The sequence below is a fragment of the Siphateles boraxobius genome, unplaced genomic scaffold (genome assembly GCF_051911475.1).
Source record: "Siphateles boraxobius isolate OS27281-9 unplaced genomic scaffold, OSU_SipBor_1 137, whole genome shotgun sequence".
Classification (NCBI taxonomy): domain Eukaryota; kingdom Metazoa; phylum Chordata; class Actinopteri; order Cypriniformes; family Leuciscidae; genus Siphateles; species Siphateles boraxobius.
In genome coordinates, this window is record NW_027508741.1 from 457,501 (window position 1) to 464,912 (window position 7,412).

Genomic DNA, 7,412 nt, shown 5'->3' on the forward strand with positions numbered 1-7,412 from the left:
TTGTTTTGGTCCGCGAGACGGTAAAAGTGAGTCATACTTGCAGTCACTAATCACCAAATCTACAATTTACCTCTTTAAAAAACAAAAGAAAAGTGCCTATAAAAAGCCAATATAAACGGTGTTTTTAAACAAGCGCTGGTTTCCAGGAGGTTCTGTGTGCGTTATGAAAAGCCGCTGCCATCAATTTCACTTTCTGACATTCCTGTATGAGTCACATTTGTCAAAAGCTCATAAGTCAGCAGACGTGGACTTTCTCGTGAACTTTCTTCCATAAATCCGTGCTGTGGCTTGATCCGTGTGGAAAAGCGACAGGTGTGGCGGTCCAGCGGTCTGATGAACAAACAGTAATGCTTGCGGAGAGAGAAATGCTTGGCTTTGTCTTGCTGTCTCTCAAACGATAATGGTGAACATCTGCATGTAGGAGTCGATGTGTTCTGTTTCAGAGGAAGGTCAGTTCCCTGACAGGAGACAGGTTGTATTTTATCCGAACATGGAGCCAAATCAGATTATGTTTTATTTTGTTGTGTTTTTTTAGAGCGTCACTGAAAAAATAAATAAATAACACTGTGGATGGAATATTCCGGTTTTGACTTCTTCCCATATAAATGCATCCGTTCTCCTGATTTACAATTCTCTCATCATTTAACATAATCAAACTTGTCATTCCAAACTGCTCTTTTACTTATATTGAAAGCTTATGCATGGCAAGCACTGTCAAACACTATATAACAGTCCATATGACATTAAAGTCTTCTGAAGACATGCAATGGTTCTGTGTGAGGAAAAGACTGAAATGTAAGTTATCTACTGATGATTTCCCCTCAACTGTGAGTTGGGTCTCTCATGCACTTCACGATTTGTATGTAGGTTAAAAATGTGTTTAATGTCGATAATGATGCAGCCTTAGGGGTGTGTCCACCAAAGTGTTTTTAGCCGGCTGAAAACGCCTAGCTATGGGCGCTTGAGAGCGTTTGGCAGCGCGTGAGACGCTTTGCTTGTTATGATACGGAATATCCGCGAAAGTGTTACTAGTATCTCGCTTCACACATATTTTGTTTCTGTGTTGATTCTATATTAAAATGTCGATAGAATGTAACGTATTTTCTCTGGCTCTTCTTTTAAATTATTTTGTTCCGTTATTATGCTTGTTGTTGTCATCTGTTGACGTTGAACGAGGAGAAAGTGGCGGCTGGTCGGTGAGGTATTTGTCCCGCCCATAGACTGTAAAAAAAGATGGACGACGCCCCTTCGCTCTCTTTCATTGGCGAGAAGTGAAGCCGCGATTGTCCCGATATGGCGCTGACACATCTTGGGACTTGAGTCTGCGCAGTTACGATTTCGGGACCAGACATGCGCTGTAGTGAGCAGGAAGCTAAAGCCGCGAAATCAACGTCCCGCCCTCACTCTCGCTGAATCAATCGCAAGCACATGCCTCTGCTGCAGAACATCCCATTATGTCGGTGTGAAATAATTAATTATAGAAATTTAGATATTAAATTTAAAGCTCCAATCTCATCAGTCCTCCAAAGATCCCGAAAAAAAGTCCGTTGTTGCTTCAGTGACTACTTCGCTCAGAGAACCTGTCAATCACAGCTGTCAATCATGTACGCCACTGCGCCGTTTTTATAGCATCAAATAACTAACTAAAAACAAACTTATTTTAAAAACAAACACTTGAAATTACATCAGCATGATGAAAACTACAGTAAATGACAGAAACTATCTTTGGAAAAAACATACGTGAAGTGTAATTTAATTGTTTAGTTGGTCTCACGTCTCATTGAATAACATGGGGAGGCGGCTTGTACGGCACACTTGGTCCCGCCCCTCCTCCACTGTGATTGGACAGTTGGGTAAAGAGTGACAGTGATGAGTGCTACGTTTTACCCAAAGTTGAACATTCTTCAACTCTCGGCGACCAGTAAAAAACGCCGGGCGCTCTGCGCTTCAGCGTGAAAAAAAACGCTCAGCACCTCGTTACGCTCATGGTGTTTAAAAAACGCGGCGCTCCCATTGAAAATAATTGAAAAAATACGCCAGCTGTGTGAAAAAACGCTTTGGTGGACACACGGGCTAAGAAGCCAGTTGCCTTTGTAGGGTTTTGAGACTTACATTCGTGTTCCACAAAATATCATAGAGGTTCATCAATGCAAGGATGAGTAAAAGATGACCCTTGGTGAACTATTCCTTTAATAACGCTGTCAAAGGTTTAAAAGATGGTTGTGGAAAAATATGCATTTCGGAATTTCGATCCATGTTCGTTTCAAATGGCAGTTTAATTTCTCTGCTAAAGGTATTTTGAAAGCGTTTATAATGCATTTGAATGACGAGATGTTTTGAGAAGGCATTGTGTATGTGGGACGTCATTCTCGGGCTGGATTTATTTCCAGAAATCCATTTTTCATTCCCTCTCAGCACACCGTATAACACTTTACTCAGCACTTGAAGCCGCACACTTCTCTTCAAGTGCCTGCGGGGAGATCTAAAGAAGACTAATGGAACATGACGATCCTCGGAGGACGAGCGAGGAATCTCGAGCGCTCCGGTCGCCTGTGCGTCGCTTTGATTCCTGATCATGACAAATGCAGTAATTAGCATTCAAGTCCAAGAGGAGCAAGTTCTCTTTATTCCTGCTGGGTTAATAGCGGATCCTGTTAAGTACGCCAGGCCTGTCTTCATCCCTGCATCCACGCGGAGGAAGAGCGAAGCCCGCGTGATGCATCAAGCAGAAAACGCATCTTCTGCCTTCGATTTTATGGCTCATGTCAACAGGGCTCTCTTATATTTTAAACATTGTTTGAAAGATTGAAGCACTCGAGATGATGGATAACATCACCTTGTATGCCCAATTACAGGTGTTCTTGCTTTTAAGCAAGAAATATAGAGTAATTTATGACAGAGACTCAAGAAGGGTCACATCACATGTGGAGCAGTGGCTGTGAGCTCGCAAGAGGGTCATTCTTATTATTCTGTGGTCAAGTATCACCATTACTGTTGCTCATATGGGATTTGAACAAGCCTCTAGTCCTAAGGATTGCATTTAGACCTGTGACTTGTGCTCAAATGTTAATTGCTATGGACATGAATGATATCTAATATCGTGCTGTTGTTGTTGAGGAGGAGATGTGTGTTTTTACTTTTCTAACCAATCCTACACACTATTTTCCAGTGAAAAACGCCCTAGCAACTGATTGGAGGTCGATTATGGATCTGGATTATTTTTTAATAGATATTTGGATGACCAGATGTCTCAGTTTATCATGAACTTTCCCAGTTTCACAAGGTCTGTTCCAATTGCATGCATTGTTTTATTTTGCTCCGTTTTCATGTATTGTTCCATTCTGGGATTTTTAAATGAATCTTAACTGATTCATTTCAAAATTCAAAATAAGAACAACTTTCCCAATTTTACAAGATCTGTTCCGATTTCATGCACTGTTCCGATTTCATGCACTGTTCCATCAGTCATTAATTCAGAATGGAACAATGCATGAAGACGAAACAGAATGGAATAAATGCATGAAAATGGAACAGAATGGAACAATGCATGAAAACGGAACAGAATGGAACAATGCAATTAATGGAAAATGGAACAGAATGGAACAATGCATAAAAACGGAACACAATGTAACAATGCAATTAATGGAAAATGGAACAGAATGGAATAAACGCATAAAAACAGAACAAAATGGAACAATGCATGAAAACGGAACAGAATGGAACAATACATGAACCCTTAAACAAATCCCCTAAACAATCAAGGAAAAAAACATTCAAAAGAGAATATATTGCCAACCATCTTCTGTATAAATATTCTAGATAAAAAATAGCGACAACCTGGCAACCACTCTGAACTTTATAAAATAAAATAAAAAAGATTCTAGATTAATTAGCAATGTTGTTGCCATTGAGCCGTTTGCTGCTAATTGCATTAATGTCCATTTGCACATCCTATTTTAATATTCTTTCTAGTCTGGATGCATTATAGACGATCACTGGTATACAGCGCACCCTTCTATGGAGCAGATAATAAGTTTGAATACTATAAAATCTGCCCTAAAGTTAAGAGTAACTCAGCGAGTGTTTACTGCGGCTCCAGCACTAAAGCTGTGACAGAAATTATACCTTGTTCTGTTTAGCTACGGTTAACCTCCAGAGTTCTCACTGGCAGCTTTCAGTGTCATTACACCAAAGCACTTCTTTGAAAAGGAGGGAAGGTCATCAAAAATGCATTTGCTAAATAACCCAAACTCAGAGCCCTGGAAGAACGAGTGCACTTAAAGGTGTAGTTCACTCCAAATCCTCTCATCTTTGTGTCGTTCCAAACCCGTAGAACGAAGCTACTTTTGTGTTTCACTGAAAAATAATTCGCTGTCCAAACGACACTGAGGGTGAGCTATTTTTTTAAGGCCTTCAGTGGGGGAAAAAAAACTCAACTTCTTAATGTTTTCCATAAAAACTTTATAATGTTTGCCTTAAGGGTGGATTAAGGAGTATGGAGGGTGGGAAAAAACATAAAATCGATCGTTAGAAGGACATCTCTTGGGTCTAGGAAAGAAAAGCCCAAATGGCTTGAGATGTTTCCAGTTCATTCCCATAGGAGATAATGTGTGTTTTTACAGGTGTGATGTGAGTGATTCACACAGTATTACAGGACAACTGTTGCTAGGGCTTTATTCATGAAAGCAACAGTGTTTTTGGTTCAGAGGACTGCTGTTTCCAAGCAGATCAGGACCTATTTTGGGAAATGACAAATGCATGCGTGATTAGATTTGCAATTTATCACATAGAATTACATGACATGACATCTTATTGAAGGCTGTTTCGGTCCTGTGCACTGCTTTTGACATCTTCAACACATGTTACCTCCAAAAGCTGATGCATTTCTGATTGAAACAGGACGTTAAAAGGGAAAACAGAAGAGAACTTGATTTTATCCATCAGGATCGACTGGATGGTGAAAAGGTTATGTTACGCTCCAGAATGCAGTCGAGAAGCTGGATGGGAGAAGTTAGGAAAAGTAAGAGGGCTTGGTGACATCAGCCAAAAAGGGATGGATTATGACATCATTGCATTTTGATAAAGACTTACAACTACTTTTTTTTTTTTTTTGGAGTAACACACACAGTGTTTAACAAGAACATAAAATTATTTCTAAGTTTATTATTTTATATTAGTGTGACCAGATGTGAATGAAATTCAAAGTGTCCCTGTGTTCCATTCTGTTCTGATTTCATGCATTGTTCCATTCTGGAATTTTGGAATTAATAATAATAGTGCATGAAATCAGAACAGAATGGAACACAGGGACACTTTGAATTTCATTCAGCAAAATGAATTAATCTCATTCAGATAAAATATCATTTTTCAATAGCTAATTCCTCCGAACACATCCACATACGCAATATTTGATAATATTACGAACCAGGAAGTCATTATAATGCAGCCAAAGATAAATTATGACCAACGCAATGAACGAACCGTTCATGAGCGACTCATCACTGTCACAGAAATGCATGAAAACTGTGTAGGATTGTAGCATTGTTATGCAGTTGCATTCATACTTGCATTGTCTGTTTTGGGCCTAACTGTAAATTGACATGTAAGTCTAGAGCAAAAATTGACAATTTATTTATAAAGTTGACATTTATTTCGTTATTTACAGTCGATTCGGTCCAAATAAACTGAATAAAATAGAAGAATCACCGGAAGCAGACTTATTTTGTATTATACACTAATCACATTTTTTTAAATAATTGTAATAGCTATTTTAATTTTATTTAAAATTGTCCTCATTTTATTATGTGCTTTTGTAATTATTACTAATATAGGTTTAATTTATTTATATTTCCAGTTATTAATTTTAGTGCTTCAACTAATTTCAGTTAGTTGCCAAGGCAACATTTCAAATTATTTTTTCATACATACGTTCAACAAACGCATCACTATTGAGACTTCAGAGATCTGGTCTCAGGTCCTACAGGTATATATCTGATCCCTCTCTGTCTGACACAATCACCTGGTTCTTTCATTGAAAGCGGATGAAACGGAGAGTGGAGTGACAGTAATATATGCAGCTGAGAGTTATCATCTTAATAGGACTGTCAGATGGGTGTCATCTCAGGGCTGCCGGTGACAGGAGATGCATATCGTGGCAGAAAACAACTCGGATGTCCACAATGTCACCTTGTTGTTTCAATGTCCAAACCTTCACAGGAACAATAAATTAGCTCCAGCACTGCCTCTAATATTGCTGATTCTTGAGACACGGGATCAAACATGTCCCACAATTCCATCTGTCGCTACTTTAGAAAAGAGCAGCATTTCTAGGCTAGGCTACACTACAAAAAAATAATCAAAGATGATCACTAGAATTAGCGCCATTTTAAAAAAGCTTTAATTTTGATATAGGCTATCACTCGCTACCTGTCCTTGTTCATATTGTTTGGGATTTTTAGATAATTTCCCTAATTTTAAGTAGCCTAGTTAAATGGCTCCCAAATTTAGGCTATGCGATGTCAAGTATGGTTCTTTTATTAGATTTTCTTCAATAGACGGAGGTGATAGTCATCCAGTTCATTAATTTATGCATTGAAGTTAATGCATTTTGTCAGATGTTTATTTAATAGTTGACATGAAATTACAGTCTTACATTTGTGAGGAAATTCAAGAACCATAATGTTGCACAGCAGGTGAATTCCTGTAAACAGTGTTGAATAGACTAATCCACATTAATTGCTACGCTACTTAAACTTTTATTTATTTAATTTTCATTCTGTAGCCTGTTTTGTGCAGTGTTTTCTGATTCAGTGATTGTCAGAATGTGCCGATCGACCCAAATGAATTGGGTCATGTCCAATTTGCATGCATATTGATTTTGATTCACACAAACCACAATGGCCTCTGGGTAATTTGCATCACCTGGACACCAAATTGCCTTGATTCAATCTGACTGGAGGGCAGTGGAGCTCGTTGGAAAAGCCCAGAGAGACTCACATTGGAAACTTTTGAATCTGTGTTTAACTTAAACACTGAAAGTGTAAAGTTTGAGTTTGTCGAGGAGAAAAACATCGTGCACATCTGGAGAAGAGTCCTGCTGCCCTCTGCTGGAGAGGAGGAGCACGTGCCACGTGCAGGTCAGGAAAAACAAATGAAGTTTTAATTGAAATGTGAATCACTATGTGGCCAGTAAACAATCTGCTCACGCACAACTATTGCTATCCAAGTTAAAGGAGATCTGTTCAAGCGGAGGCAGATAAACGTGGTCTTCTTTGAAGGCGCACTTGAAAAGCAGGCCTACCTAAAATACAAATTGTACTTTATTACATTCAACTTGTTTATAATAATTAAGCACTAGATAAACTGATTTAGATTCAGAAAATGTGGAAAAAAAACAAAAAACCCGGCAAATA